Below are 16,552 nucleotides of genomic sequence, written 5' to 3' on the forward strand. Positions count from 1 at the left end.
CAGTGAGGGGCAGTGGGCAGAGGCAGGGCTGGCAGAGCAGCTCAGCTCCCCGCTGCCGCCCAGGCCATGCTGCTGTGTCCCAGACTCCTCTGAGACAGAGCTCTGACCCCACAGAGCTGCTCTGGCCATGTGGAAGAACATCATGTGCTCGCTGAGGACTGCAGAGCCGGCCATGCTCGTGCTCCTGGATGTGCTGGGGAGCTGGCCAGAGCACAGCACGTGCACCTCCGATGGGGACCACACGGCTGTCCTTGCCCTGGCTGTGAGTTTCTGCCTTTGCTGGCCCCAAGGCCACCTTTCCAGCAGCTCTCCATCCTCCCTCCCCCACGGCGTCTCCCTGCCTCAGGCGCTGGGCTGAAACCTGGCCTCGGGGCAGCTCCAGGGCCACCAGGCCCGGTGCTCCCCCTGTGTCTCTCCGGGCATCTCCCTCCCGTGCTCGGGCCCTGCCACACGGACACCTCGGCACTGAGTGCTGTCTCAGGCTGCTCTGTCCTTTGCAGGCAACCGTGGTGATGTGGAAGATCCTCCAGCTGCCCTGTGTGCCACATGTAGTGACCGTGAATTTTCCTGGCCTCTTTGTGCATCTGCTCTTCCAAGTGCTCTTCAGCACTCTGGATGTGTCAGAGGAGGTCAATACCTTCTGGAAGGGATGCCAGCAGCAACACGGTCTTGCCACCAGCCCCAGCAGGTGCTCCATGCCAGTCCTCCTGTCCCTGCCATGTGCCCAGGGCAGGGCCAGTGCTCCCAGTGTAACCTGGGCTTTGCTCTGTGCACAGCTTTGCAGAGCAGACCCTCAAGGCCCTGCTCTGCCGACTGCACTATGAGGATGTGGTGGTGGCCATGGAAGACAAGCGTGGCTGGGACACACTGCTCTGTGCTGACACCCACCACTGTGCTGTGGGCGTGCTGGCCAGGTGAGACCCCCTGCTCCCCAGCTGTCCCCAGCATGTGTGCCCTGTGCCCGAGGTGCCCCACACAGTCCCCGTGGCCGTGGGCCAGAAGGCCTTGTCACCAAGGGACGGCCAAGGAGGCTGCAAAAGGCTGGGAGAGGAGCGTGCCCAAGAGCAGCAACCTCCCAGAGGGCTCAGCTGCCCCTTGCAGGGTGGTGGAGAAAGGCCAGAGCTCTGTGAGGCAGTCCTGGGAGAGGTTTGCCCCCGCTGGCTCAGGGCTTTGACTCGTGTTTCCTCCTGTCAGAGAAATGCACCGCGCATCCGAAGCCGCGTGTTCCAGGATTGCGTTCCACCTGCTCGGGCTGCTCAGCAAGGACACGCCGTGCCGGGATTTGGCCGCCCTGGCGTTCCTTGTGGAGGTGAGCCTGAAGGCCGGCGCTGCCTCGCTGAGCTGCCTCCCGGCTCTCTGCCCTCTCTTGGCCGCAGTGCCTGGGACGGAGCCCGCGCCCTGTGCTGCTGCCTGGGCCCGGCCCTGGGTGGTTCTGGGCTCCCGCCGGCCGCTCCCCCATCACCGGCCTGTGCCTTTCAGATCCTGGAGCACTAAAACTTGAGTGAGTGCCGGGACAGCGTCCTGCAGTTCCTGTCCAAGCACCTGCAGAGCGAGTGCAGGGGGAGGCGTCGCTTGGCACTCCGAGGCCTCGTGGCGCTCGGCACCACCAGTGTCTCGGTGAGAAGAGCGCAGGGGCTGAAGCCGTGCTGCCAGCGTGGGGCTGGGGAAGGCAGTCCCTGGGGCTTGGCTGGCCTTGGGGCACTGGGGCAGCTGCTGCCAGCTCTCCTGCCTCCTGCTGCAGCTGCCCCAGGGCTTTGGCACAGGCCTTTGGCCCCTGGGCCCTGTGGCAGCAGGATGGTGTTTCACACACTTGTGTTCCACAAGTAGATGGCCATAAGGATGTGGAGCCTGCATGAGAGGCTCGTGGAACTCCTGAAGGAAGATGACAGCACCATGCTCGGGATGACCACGGTTCTCCTCAGGGGTTTGTTCCTGTGCAATGGTGCCCCAGTAACCAGCACCCTCGCCCTGCAGCTGGCTGAGGCGCTCCTGCCACTCTTTGACAACGTAAGGCTCTGAGCCTCCAGCCACGGCCAGCGGGTGCTGCCCGCACACTTTGTGCCCTGTGCACTCATAGGCTGTGCCCAGGTGGGCCTGAAGCAGCTGACGCTGAGGCCTTTCTTCCTCCCATCCATACAGGAGGACAGCGAGGTGCAGTTGTGCTCCCTGTTTATCTTCAAGGAGATGCTGCATTTTTTTCCAGAAGAGGAAAAAATGACCCTAGATGCACACGTGCGGCAGAGCCTGCTGCCACTCTCCATGCACTGCCACGATGAGAACCAGCGAGTGGCAGAGGTGAGGACTCGGCAGCTGCCGCTGGCCCCTGGCAGGGGCTGGGCTGGCCCTGCCCTGGCGCCTCGCAGGCTGCAGCTCCTGCTGGCCTTGGCACAGGGACGGGGTCCTGCGCCCTGGGCTCTGGGGCCATCTCCGCGTCTCTGCTGCTCTCCAGGCTTCTCAGGAAACGCTGCTCTGTGCGGCCGAGTTCCTCAAGAGGAGGGACCTTGAACAGCTGGTGCAGAGCTAGAAGCTGTGGCAGTTCCCCGAGTGCCTGGTAAGGAGGGCCGGGAAGCCGCAGCCCCAGCCTGGAGCAGCCCCTGAGCGCGGTGCTCGGTGTGCGGGCTGGCAGCTGTGCCCCTGCCCGCTGCTGCAGCCCGAGGCCGCGCGGGCTCTGCTCCAGGCTCCTGCGGCCCCAGCCGGGTGCCCATGGAGCCCCGGCCCGGGGGGCTGCGGGGCCAACCCTTCCCTCCTGCCGCTCTCTCCAGCTGGCAGAGGACAGCAGCAGCGTGGCCGAGCACCTGCGCCGGGCCCTGCCCTACCTGCAGAGCCCACAGGAGCCCCTGCGAGAGGCGGCCGTCAGGTTCATGGGTGAGCCACGAGCTGGGCCAGGAGGGCGTGTGGGCACAGGGCTGGCGGCGCCGCTGGCAGGGAGCTGTGCCCTGGGCCTGACAGGCTCTGTGTTCCCAGGGACGGCCGGGCGGCACCTGAGGGGGAGGAAGGAAGAGCTCCAGCTCCTCTCTGAGGGTGACCAAGGGCAGCGGGCTGCCAGCAGGGGCTGCCGGGGGAGCTGCGAGCCCTGCCCCGGCTGCGGAGGGCTCTGCTCCCTGTGCGGACCAGGCCCGGCGTGGGCAGAGCACACAGAGCTTTTAGGGCACCTGGGGGATTTGTGGCCAGCAGCTTTGGGCTGATCCAGCTGGTCCCTGCTCCCTGCTGGCCATGGCCAGAGCCAGCTGGGATGGCCCTGGCACAGAGTCCCCTTGGGTCCCCTCAGATGTGGGAACTGACCATGGCTCTGTTCCTCTCTCTTTCAGCCCTTGAAGGCTTGGAAAATGACATCAGTGTCGACGTCGCAAGCCTGGCAGTTCAAACACCGTACATCGTCCAGGAAGCAGAGAGAGCTCCATATTCCATCTTTGACAACCTGCGTGATCGGCTCTGCAGGGCATGGAGGAGACGGCCTCGTCTGTCGGGGCTCGGCTGGCTGCGCTGCTGGAGCTCTGCAGAGAGCTGATTCCAGAGGCTCTGTCTGCAGGGCCACCCGAGCCAGCAGGACTGTTTTGTTTCTTTAAGATTGTTCTTTTCTTTCTTTTTGTTTTTCTTTAGCATGTTAATATAGGATGTGTTGCTATAGACAGACTCCCAGGATCTTTCTTTGGCTGCCCAGGCACTGCAGGGCCAAGGGGAAGAGGAAGAAAAGGGTTCCTGGGCTCAGCAAGCTGCTCAGGCTTGCAGGGTTGCAGGGAAAATGGCCAGAAGCCCCTTGGCCTTTGGTGGCTCTGCTGAAGCCTCTGTGCTGCCCACAGAGCAGATGGGCAGGGGCTGGAGCTGTGGGGATCTCTGTGAGAGCGGTGCCTGTAGATGGCCACAAGCCCTGTCCCAGGCAGGAAGCGCCATCCGTGTCCTCCTGCCCGTGTGTTGCTGGCTGGATTGCTGAGGGCTCCCAGGTGCCTCTTGGTGGGGCTCCTCTGGAGCTCCTGTGGGGCTGCGGCGCTGCTGCCGGGCAGGTTGGCCGGGCTGGGGAGAACCTGAGGAGACGGGGCCACAAAGGGATGAGGGGCTGTGGGAGCCCTGACAGGACAAGGCAGTGGGAAGGCACGGGGGGCACGTGTGAGGGAGTGGGTGACGTTGGCTCGGGGAGGAAAGTGGGTTGGAGCCAAAGAGACCACTCACCCTGATGTTTGTGTGGCAAACAGAGCACGTTTATTCTCAAGCCCTTCCTCCTAAAGGGCCTTTGAAAATCCAGTCTGGATGATTTCACTGCTCTGATCTCTGTGCCCCTTCAGATTCTGGCCTGGGCAATGCCTGCAGCCTTGGGAGAGATGTGATGGGCCCGGCCCCTGTCAGTCAAACCAGGGCTGGTACATTCACCCCGTACAAGCCAGCCTGCACGGTGACACAGCAACAGAGTGCGAGGCACAGCTCCGGGAGCTCCCTGGGAACCTCAGCTCTGGGACCACTGTCTGCCCCAAGCTTCAGGGGCTGCAGTGGGAGCCCGGCTGGGCTCTGCCCTGGGGCCATCCTGCAGGGACAGCTGCAAACAGGGAGCATTCCCTGCCACAAAGAGCCAAGGCAGGGCTGCAGGGCAGCTGCTCCAGCCCCGACTGCACTGCTGAGTGCTGTGCTCTGGGGCTGGAGCCCCCCGCACAGGGGACTGCACTGGTGTGCCAGAGGAGACAGAGAAGCTGCAGCTTCAGCCTAGCTGAGGTGGGTGCATGGGCTGGGAAGAGTGGGGAGGCTCCAGGGGATTCACAGAGCTCATCCTGCTGCAAGGACGAGGAAAAAGGAGCGGGAACTCAGCAGTGAGGAGAGCTGAGGGCTGGAGAGCAGCTCTCAATGACACTAAAATCCCACCGGACCTCTGAGACATTGCTGCTCCTCAGCCAGTGACAGGATGAGTCCCTAAGCCTGGGGCTCAGCCTTCCTCATGGTGAGGGGCACCAGGAAGGGAACAGTGTGATGGAGACTGGAATGGGCTGGGAACTCACTGCGGGAAAAGAGGGAGCAGTTGGGGAGTAAAAGGCAGGGAGAAGAGAGAACAGTTCAGAGAAGGGCTGAGCTACTGCTTGAGCAAGCTGCAAAAAGTCATTTGGGGTCATCCCAGATTGATTTAATTTCAGAAGTTATTGAACAAGTTTATTTTTTGCGTGGCTGCATGTTTTCTTGAGCTGTGTTGCTGAAATGCTCAAGCCAGTCTGTGCTGCAGGGCACCCCATTTCTCCTTTGGCTGATTGCAGCCCCGAGCTGAGCTCCAGCAGGGCCCTGGCAGAGCCCAGAGCAGCCTCAGCACCCGCAGAGCCCGGCTGCAAGGAGAGAAACCAGAAAGCCCCGTCAGCTGAAGGCTCCTGTCCCCTTGTCCCAGCCGCCCGTGGTGCCCAGGCCATGCTGGCCGTGCCAGAGCTGTGCCCAGAGCTGCCCATCACTGCTGCCTTTGGGAGCAGAGCAGGAGGGCAGGACATGTGCCCAGCCTGCAGCCAGCCACGGCACCTCCAGCCCTCAGCAGCTGCCCAGAGCAGGACGCTCCTGTGCTCGCTGCCATCTCCCCAGAGCTCTGATCCCACCATCCCCAGCAGACAGGACCCACCTCACACCATCCCCTGCTGGAAGAAAAGCTGGTCCCAAACGATGCCCTCAGCCTTCTCCAAGGGCACGGCCCATCCACGCCGCAGCTGCTCCCAAGCACATCCTTATCCAGACCGGATCTCCACCTGGAATGCTTCCTCTAGAAAAACAAACATCAAATTATTGAAAATAGATTACAGACAAAAAGGGGAACAAGAAAAAAGGTCAAAAATCTTATCTCTGTCAGGGCCCTAAGGAAGGCCCAACCCCTTCATGCCAGGGAAAAACCCACCATGGGGGAGGGAATCCCAGGCTTTCTCCCTTCCCCTGCACTGCCCCCATGGTGATCCCAAAGCAAACAAGGGCAGTGGAGCAGCCCAAGCCCTTCCTTGCCTGCAAAGCAAAGCAGCCCCTGCACAGGGTCTGGAGTCCCACCTCTGCTCCCACCATGGGGGTTTGTTTGTGTCAGGCTGGCTGCCCCAGCCCAGCCCCAGCCCGGGGCACGGTGGGTGCTGGGGGCTGTTGGCAGGGCCAGGAGCCCACTCCCATTTCATATCCACCCCAGCCCATGTCCCCAGCCCTTCCAAAAGCAGCCTGGCAGCCAACTGAAGGATCAGCTGCATCCGCCCCAGCAAAGGGGGAACCTTTGGTTCCTGGCCAGGCTATGCAATGCCTAAATCTGGGAGCATTCCCCTGTGTGTGGACTCATCTGCAAACTCCCTGTGGAGCCTGGCTTTGGAGGAGGTGTCAGAATCAAAGTCCACCATCTTCAGCCTGCCGGTGGTCAGGTGGAGCAAGAGGTTGTCATCCTTGACATCATCCTCACTGTCCCCAGCAGCAGCAGCCCCACCTGGGACAGCTTCTCCAGGGGCTCCTTCTTCCCTGGGCCAGACCAGGCTGTCAGGGCTCTGCCCAGGGCCCCAGCCATCCATGAACCATGGCAAGCAAAACCAGGGGGATGTTGGCCACCAGTGCTTTCCACACCAGGTCTCCAGCTCAGCTCCAGCCCATGAGCTGCGTGTTCCCTTCTGCTGACCCCTGCTCAGAGCTACAGGCAGGACAAAACCTGTCTGGTTGTCTTTGCCACTGAGTGCCAAGAGATGTGTGGAGCTGTTACCTGCCAGGCCCCTGGATCCAACTGTGCACATGGATCTCTCCCATCTTCTAGGGCAGAGGAACACCCTGCACCCAAGGATCACGGAAAATCTCTTCTAAGGATGGCATGTTCAAGGGCTGCATGGACAAACCCCTCTTAATGACATCGTGGCACTCTGGGGAGAGAAACCAGCAATCACCAGTCAGTTGCAGAAGTTGCCCCCTGTTCCCGTGCCCAGGCCATGCTGGGTGTGCCCAGAGATGGGCCTAAGCTACCCCATGGATTCTCTGTTTGGAGGAGAGCAGGAGAACAGGACATGTGCCACCTCCTCAGCAGCTGCCAGAGCAGAATGCGCATGAGCTGCTGCTGTCTCCCTGCCCTGGCTTTGCCCCTGTGCGCAGAGATGAGGATCCAGCTTGAGAGAGCCATCCTGGGAACAAGATCTGCCCCCAGATATCTCCTGGCCCCTCCTGAACGGGTGCTTCCCCATGACCACGTGGTGCAGCAGGAGGCCCAGGGATCAGATCGTCGCTGCCTCACCGTGGTAGTGTTGGTGGTGGATCCACTCTGGTGGGCTGTAGGACAGGGTTCCTGTGGAACACAGACACAGTTCATCAGGGGGATGCTGCTGCTCCCAGAGCCTGGCCCCTGCACCCCTGGGCATGTGGGGGCTGCCCCAGTGGCACACGGTGTGACCGCTGCCCTCTCGCCAGCACCTGGGACTTGTGTACAGACTCAGGCCTGGAAAAGAAGCCACTGGTGCTGGAAGAGGGCAGTAGAAGGCCTGGGAAGGCACAACCATGACACACAAAATAAACTCACCCAGTGGTGGAGAAAACCCCCTCTCCTCCCTGCTTGCATGGCCCCACAAAATGCCAAGGCAAACAAGGGGAGCACAGCAGTCCAAGCCCTTTCTCACCTGCACACCAAACTGTCTGGGGCATGGGGTCAGACCCCCCTCTCTGCTACCCCCATGGGGGTTTTTGTCGGGCTGGCTGCCCCAGCTCCAGCCCCAGCCCAGGGCACAGTGGGTGCTGAAGGCTGTCGGCAGGGATGGGAGTTGGCCCCCTCACACCCCACCCAAATCAACCTGGCTCCAGCATTAATCCCATCCTGGCTGCAATAGGGGAAGCCCCAGTGCTGCACCTCGGCTGGCCCATGAGATGCCCAGGAGCATCCCCTGGCAGGGCTCACCTGCAAACTGGGTGTAGGCTGTGTCTTGGAGGAAAGTGCCACAGCCAAAGTCGATCAGTGTCAGCTGCCCGGTGGCCAGGTGGAGCAGGATGTTCCCTGGTTTGATGTCCCTGTGCAGGACCCCGCAGCTGGGGCAGCGCCGCACGGCCTCCAGCACCTGGAGGAGCAGCCCCCGCGCCTCCTCCTCCGGCAGGAACCCCCGCTCCGCCAGGAAACCCGACAGGTCCTGGCACCGCTCCGGATGCTCCAGCACCAGCACAAAGCTGTCGGGGAGCTGAAGCCACTCCAGGAGCTGAATGACACCAGCACAGCCAGAGGAGACCTTGTCCAGCAGCGCGATCTACAGGGCTGCGCTGGTGCCGTGGGGCTGTGGGAGGAGCACGATGCCGTCAGTGGGGCTGATGCCGTGCCGGGGATCGGGAACCCCTCAGCCAGCCCGGGATGCTCTGCGCCCTGCGCTGGCCCCACGCCCGCTCTCCCTCCAGGCGTCCTGGCAGCTCCCACCCTGCCGGGCCCCGGCTCAGCCCCGCCCGGCACGGCCCGGCTTCTGCCGCTGGCCCGGCCCATCACCAGCTTGCCCCGGTGCCGGATACTTTCGCTGCTTTCGCTGCTTTCGCTGCCGCTGCCACTGCAGCTGAAGCTCCATGTCCATGTGTCCCTGTGTCCGTGTGTCCCCATGTCCGTGTGTCCGCTGCCCGCTCGCCCCCGCGCCCAGCCCCGCACTCCCCGGGGCAGCCCCTGAGCCTGTCCAAACACGGGAACTTTGCCGTGTTCAGCCCAGACCCAGAGCCTGGACTCCTGCCCAGGGGCACAGGAATCCCCTCGGTCGCTGCTGTGCATTGTCCCTGATGAGGGTCAAACACTCCTGGAGCACATTCCCTCAATGCTGAATTTGTAGCTGACCCAAGAACTGCACTTAGTCCCCAGCACTGATCTCCAAAAAAAAAAAAACACCAAAAAACAAAACAAAACAGGGGAAGGCAAACTGTGTGTAGCTCATGGTATTTTACACTGTCTAAAACTTGCCACCTCGTGGATCTTAGAAGTGAGATCCATTTGCAATTAATGGGAAGGAGAAGTAGTGAAAGATAGAAAAGGGTAGCCTAAAAATAAACAGAGAAAAACATCTTGGATTGTTTCTTTCCATTTTCATTTCATTTCTTAAAAGCTGTTTCAGTTTTCCCAGAATCTTCTCCACAGTCCTGTTTGCTGTTTCCAAGAACCTTTGCTGGAGAACGAGGAAGCTTTGAGCAGCTTCTGTCACAAGATGTGCCACCAGCTGCAGCTTCTCTTGGCTTTCCACACTGTGTGTGCAGCTTGACTCTTGCAGAAAAGCGGGACAAATAGTTGAAGAACATTACAACTTATTCTTTCTTTTCCTTGTGGGCTGGGCAGTTGTGCCATTGGTGAGATTTTCACTGTTATTGTTCTACCCTAAGAAACCATGATGGGCTCCCAGGAATTGTCAGGGAATGCAAGCCTGACTGAACACAGAGAAAGAATCTCCAGAGCCTGCAGCCAGAAATGGGGAGCTGTGTGATAATCATTCCAACATCCCCATGGACAGCTTGAAAGTGATGTAGAAGATGAAAATGGGCTGACAGAGGGAGTTTGTTTCTGTGTTCAGTTTAGAAGCTTCCACATCTCATGCGCTGATATATATCAAGAGTTCAATCAGTTCATGAAAAGCACCAGAACATTCTGGACCTTTCAGGAGATGACTGTAAGAACCTGAAAAGGAGAAATGCAGGCAATGACTTGGTGAACTTTGTCTGGAAGAAGGGTCACTTTTCCCAAATAATTTCTAATCCATCTCCTCTGCATTTGTCTTTCTGAAAAAGGCCATTTTCATCCCAGATTCCCCATGAAATGGGAACCCTGAGCTTGTGGAAGTGCCTGAAAGATGCTCTGTTCCTCTGCAGGTGTTATAAATTGTGACACGACAATTTGAAGTGTCTTAATTCAATCAACGATTTTATTTAAAATAGCAAGCGAGTAAGGCAGGCAAAGCACAGCGCTGGGCGGCCGGGGAGTCTCCTGCTCCACCAACGGCGCGCAAAAATGTTCTGTCCCAACCTTCCTTTTATCCCCCCCCCTTCTCCTTGCAGGCGTGACTCTCCAGATGTAGTTTGAGTCTGGTCGTTGTGATAGCTTCTAAGTCTCTTCTTTTGAGATACAGCAAGCAGACCAGATACACACACCCAGGACTCTAATCTCAACCTCCTTATCACCTTGTAAGCAAATAAGCATTTCAAAGACACACCAGTACATTCTTATGCAAACCAAGGTAAGCGAGTATATCACAGTGAACAAATGATTTTCCACTTATCTCAATTCCCCCCTTTTTCTTGTTCATCTTTATTTTGTTCACTGAATCTTGGTAACTCTTGGTGACTTAGTATTAGGGTCTCATCTACATTGTGTATGGGTTCATATTTTGCCCTAATGAGCATTAAATGTGCTGCCTCTAATCGTCCCTTTACTATTTTTATTGCCTTATTGAAGATGCATGGCCCAAAGGTCAGTCCCAATATTATCAGTATCAGAGGTCCTGCAAGGGTGGATAACAAGGTAGTTAACCAAGGAGATTGATTGAACTATGATTCATACCAACTTTGCTGTGCCTCTCTTTCTTTCTTTCTCTGCTCTAATCTTCTCCTTAATTCTGCCATGGTGTCTGTAACAACTCCAGTATGATCAGCGTATGCACAGCATTCCTCTCTCAGGGCTACACACAATCCCCCTTGTTGTAATAATAGCAAGTCTAAACCCCTTCTGTTCTGCAACACCACCTCAGATAGGGACTTTAATGATTTTACCAATCTATCGATGGCCTGCTCAATTTTACTCAGATCTTCATCTACTGAAATTCTTAATGCTTTAAATTCCTTTTGTTGATTTACTAGGGATGCCACCCCAGTTCCAGCTCCTATTCCCCCGATGGTAAGGAGAGTTGCAATAGTTAAGGCAGTGAGGGGTTCCCTTTTCATTAGATGGTGTTCTGGCACAGTTTGTTGTTCATATATGTAGTCACTTGTATGGTAGGTAATTCTGGGCATAATCGTTACCTGGATGCAGTAGTCTTGGCTTGGATTAAACAGTTTCAGTGAGATGCACGGTGTGAAACCCAGAGTGTTACATACCCACTTAGTGTTAGCTGCTGGCAATAGCCAGTCAGCCGGTTTCTTTCCACCTGTTTCTATTACTCCACAAAGGTATTCTCTTTGTGTTGGGATTTTTCCTATGCATCTCCCTTTCCCTGTTACCTGAGCCAAGGTAAGCCCCGGTGTTGTCTCTTTACCCTTTTTCCACAAACACTGATTCGGATTAGTTCCATTCACTCTTCTGGGCTTTGCAGTGACCCCTATGGCTTCATAAAATGGGGGTCTTAAATTATAGCACAGCCAACAGTCTTCCGTCAGTTTTGGGTTGGTTCTATTTAGGACACCATAACTTGCTTTCATAACCTTCCAGAGTATATTACCCTCCTGGGTTTTTTTTTTCTGTTCGTCTCCTGAAGTGTTTTCATTCTGAATTTTATTCTGGATCTGATCCCTTTCTTTTGTTTGGTTGGCTAAAACAACCTCCTTTTCTAATAACACTGGGTTTGGCCCTACAGGTTCAGGATCAGGGGGGACAATTTCCTTCTTTATAAATATTAAGCTACCAAAATTGCCAAAATCAGCCGAATATAAACGAACGCCCTAAGTTTTTCCAATTAACCATATACTATCCTCTGGCCTTAATGCAGTAATTTGTATATTCCCGCAAATATTTTCTGGGGGTTTATGACCTGTCCAGTAGCCGGGAGGAATACAACCATCTGGCTTCCAGACCACCTTAATGTATGGATCAGGAGTGGGGGGGGTCCCATGTACCAGCTATTGTTTCACAACCCCAATATGCACAGTAATATTGTCCAGGACTATTGCAATACCCTTTACCAGGATTCGAAGCAGGACACATATAAAACGATGAAACTCAATGGGAACCCCAACGAGTACCTAAGGATGCCACAGGTAACTGGAAAGTGGGAGCTCCAGCTGTAGTATTGCTCCTTATAACTCGTGAATCCTCCCATCTTCCTAAAGTCTACTTGAAAGGTTCATGAGTTTTTATTTCCGCAGTATTACAAGATATACAAAGGAAAATCACAAGCAGTAAGCAAATGGCATGTGGGGTCTGGTTTCTCACACTGCAACAATTATACCCTTGTGACTTCTTTCCCTCTATTAGCTGGTTATCACCAAAATACCCTTGAGCCCAAAAACTATTTCTGCCTTTGTTACTCCCAGTCCCGGGGTAGTTCTGCAAATATTGCTTGCGTATTCCATCCTGAGGGCTCCTTCCTCCACAGCTGTTTACTCCTCTGCCTCGCCCGTCGACTCGGGTGCTTCGAGCCACAGGGTGTACCATCTTCTCGGCAGCAAGAGTATTCTTCAGGAGGGGATTTATGCCCTCTAGTGCCTTGCCGCATGCAATAAGAACGCCAATTCTGATCTTTTACCTCTGGTGCGGTACAACTGACCCCTTTTAGGTCTTTCTTACAAAGGCCTTCTATGATCTCTGCCACAAATGGGCTCGGCTCGTTTTTATGGTAGCAGTAATAGTCTGGGTGAATGTCCTTTGAGAAAATTTCCCACCACTCTTTAGATTCCAATCGGATTTCCCCTCTAGTCACTTTACAGGTCAGTACCCAAGCTGTAATCTCTCTTTGTACGTTCCAACAGGAATTGCAAGTTCCTCGTGGAGGATACCCTCTGTTGCAATGTGACCATCACCGTTCCCCACACACCTTACAGATATAGCATACAAAAGGATAGCAATTACAATTTTGATTTTTACACTTTACTCTAACACTTGAATTACTAATTAGTCCACTATCTAAGTAATATAAGTCTGATGTGTATTCAATCTGATAAGAGTCCATTAGTTTCTCTGTAACTTCAATTTCAGGTTCCCGGGAGGACTGGTTACTTGCCACACAGTGTTGTTAACTGGTCCTTTTACTCGACTGGCATGTGTCCATCCTCTTTCTGCAGTCCGAATTGCAGTTTCTGTAGTGAGTAACACAAGATAAGGACCTTCCCATTGTGGAGTTAGTGTAGATTCTTTCCAGGATTTTATTAACACATAGTCTCCTGGGTGCATTTTATGTATTTTTAAATCTAAAGGGGGTCTTTGCGTAATGATTCCTTTTTCCCAAAGTTCATTGCGGCGTTTCATTAAGGCAATAATATATGAGGTTATTTTATAGTCCTTCAACTGGGGGTGGTCTCGGGGTTCCTCCAAATCATATGGCATGTGGGGTCCCATATCAGAATCTATTGTTTTTACTATCCCATATCTAGGGATTATTTCTTCTAATAATATTCTGACCACTGTCTGAGCAGTAGTCCGAGTAGTGGGGTAAGCTTCTACAAAATGGGTGAGATGATCTACTATTATTAACAAATATTTATATCTACCCACTTTAGGCAATTCAGTGAAGTCTATTTGTATTTTGGCAAAAGGCCTGTGAGCTAATTCCCTTCCTCCCATGGGCCTTTCCCTAAGATGTTTTCTGTTTACTTTTTGACAGATCAGACAATCTCCCACTACTATTTTAGCCAAATCATAGATTCCAATACTCATATATTTAGTGGCAAATTGATCTACTAATGCCTGAGTTTCCCAATGAGTCTGGTCATGCAATCTTTGCAAAATTTCTGAGGCCTTGCTTTTAGGTAAAACAGTTCTCCCATCTGGGAGCTTCCATTGCCCTTCAGACCCCTCCTCAATTCCCATCTTTTGTAATTTTTCCTTTTCTTGAGTGGTAAAACTATATATTTGCCATTTTTCTTTGGGGGAGTCCACAGATACAGTGTCGCTCTGCCCCATGTCCCCCCGAGTTCGTAGGGCTGCTTTCTTAGCTTCTTGGTCAGCTAAATTATTTCCCCTGTTTCTAAAGTCCAATCCTCTCTGGTGTCCCCTTAAGTGGACCACAGCAATTTGAACCGGGCCCCTTAAGGCATTTAAAACTTGGACAATTAGCTCTTAATGAATTAGATCTTTTCCCTGTGAGTTTATAAGTCCCCTCTCTTCCCAAATTTTCCAAATGTGTGCACTATCCCATATGCATATTTAGAGTCTGTGTATATTGTTCCAATTTTTCCTTTTAATAACCTTAAAGCCCTGAGTACTGCATATAATTCACAAGCTTGTGCAGACCAGGAGTTACTTAGTGGTCCGGATTCAATTACCTTTAAATCTTTTTATGGATTTGCAACTACTGGAAACCGGGCCAAAGTCCTCTTATTTATTTCTCTTAAATCGTGCACCAATCTGTAGGACCCATCTGACTTCTTTACAGGCAGGATGGGAGTATTGAAGGGAGACATACAGGGCTCTAAAAGCCCTTTTTCCAATAACCTATCTATTTCAGGTTTTAGTCCTAATTTTCCCTCCCTAGGGATAGGGTATTGTTTTATTCTTACGGGTTTGCCAGGATTACTTATTTCCACTGAGAAAGGCTTAATCTGCAATTTCCCCACCGTTTCTGGGGTATACCACACTTCAGGATTAATTTTCTTTTCATCCTCCACCCTTAAAGGACAGAGCTTTATCTGTAATTCTTTATTTACAACTTCTAAATTAATACCCAATTCTATTATCAGATCTCTTCCTAATAAATTGTAATCTGCTTTAGGTACCAGTAGTAAAGAACCTATACCACATTTGGAATTAGTTTCTACTATCACATCCTTAATAACAGATACCTTAAAGGGCTCTCTTTTTGCCCCAATTACATGTACAGTGTCAGATGACTTTTTACATCCAAGCGGCAAGGCTTGCACTGTGGATCTTTCAGCCCTGGTATCCACTAAAAATTCTATCTCTTGTTGTTGGGGTCCCACTTTAAGCTTTACCAAGGGCTCCTTATGATGTTTCTTTACATATGTAAATAACCCACCTATTTTAAAGTATCATAGCTTAAATAATAGTGTGTACACAATGATTTTAAATTACTTCCACAGAAATGCAAGGGGGAAGAATAGTTTTTGTAGTAGACATTTCATAAAATGACTGCACACTAAGCTGAATTTGTATAAGCTGAGGCAGGAATTCACTCTTCTAAGTTTAGATTGTCCTGGCATTATTCTAGCTTAGGGGGAGAGGATGGAGTCTACAACATCATTGATGTGGCTGCTGTCATTTTTAAATGCACGAGGTTTCACAGCATACAGCAGGAAAGCAGAGACCGCATTTGAAGATCATACAAAGGATTAACCAGTTTCTGCTTAAGAACACTTTTTTTTTTTTTTTTTTTTTTTTTTAGTGTCTTCCCTTAAATGCAGAAAATAAGTATCAAACGAATGAACAGCCTTACTAAGAAGTTGTTACAAGCTCATTAACTGTGTTTACATCTGAAAGGAAAGGGCTTTTTGCCTTTCAGAAGCAAATGAGCTGAATTACTCAGGTCATGTTTTGCACTCCGTCTGATTTTACCAGTGCAGGCACCAAGGCTTCAACACATGCAGTTCTGACAATGTCTGCAATTACTTGTGAAAACTATTCTTGCACACATTGTTTCCCTGAATCTCAGACTTACTTAAAATAGACATAATGCTCTCGCTGATAGCAATTTCAGTATTTTGAAAGTAATAAGGAAGAACTGCTTAGAAGAAGTTATTTGTGCTGTAACTAACAGTTGTTTACAATGTCTCTAGGCACAAAACCCTATAATCTGTCATTAGCAGACAGTGATTTTCAGTGACGATATCAAAGTACTGGTTATTGAAAGGGAGCTCTTTCTATAGTACACTTCCCTGGACCATGCTCCCTGCTAGGGAGACTTACTTCAATACTTACTTCACTGTGTACCTAAGAAAACAAGTTAAGCAGAGCTCAGAATGAATTGACTAGTCTAAGAACTTCAAAAAGCGGCTTCCCAACCTTAATTTCTGTTCCCCCAGACAGTAGCAGCAGCAGTGTGGGAAGTGTCCTGAAAGGGTGGAGGTAGGACCATGTTTGAACAGTAAGTTATGTGACAACTGTACAATTAAATGACAATAACAATACATTTGCATTTAAGAATTGAAGCTGCAGAAGCAAAAGGCTTCTTAAGGAGGGCAAGATAATGTGGTCCATTCTAAAAAGTAAGTAAAAGCACTGCCAGCGTCTCACCCCATATAGGCTCTACTGCATGTCCCAAAATCTTGAAAAGGCTGAGCAGCTACACTGCAGTGTGGGTGGAAGCAGAAATTTTGGCACTGGAGAGTAATGCAAGAGTGCAGCTGTCCAAACAAGGGTGGTTTACACCATAAGCTCCATCAGGTTGACATTTCTAACCCCACTGCCACCTCTGGGGCTGGCAGTGAAGGGACCTTGCTGCTTCTCTGCTGGCCTGGGGCCTCACACCCCTAATCTTCCTTAAAGGCCTTCTCATCCACTATCTACATTTCTTGCATGGGAATTAGGGTTAGGCCCTTCCCACACACTTCCATACAATAATGTATCATTTTAACTTTGTCTTTCCCTTTTCTAGATGGGAAAGCATCTCAATTAATTATCATCAAACCCAAGGGGCTTGGGAATCTGGGGAAACTTAGCATGGGTCCCCTCTCCCATGGGACCAGAGGGCTTGCTTTTCCTCTGTCCCATCTTCCGGAGTGCACTCAGTTTCTCACACACGTGCTCCCCTGGTTCGTGGCCCAGCCCCTCGCG

Source organism: Lonchura striata, chromosome 5 (assembly GCF_050655825.1).
Source record: "Lonchura striata isolate lonStrDom1 chromosome 5, ASM5065582v1, whole genome shotgun sequence".
Lineage (NCBI taxonomy): Eukaryota > Metazoa > Chordata > Aves > Passeriformes > Estrildidae > Lonchura > Lonchura striata.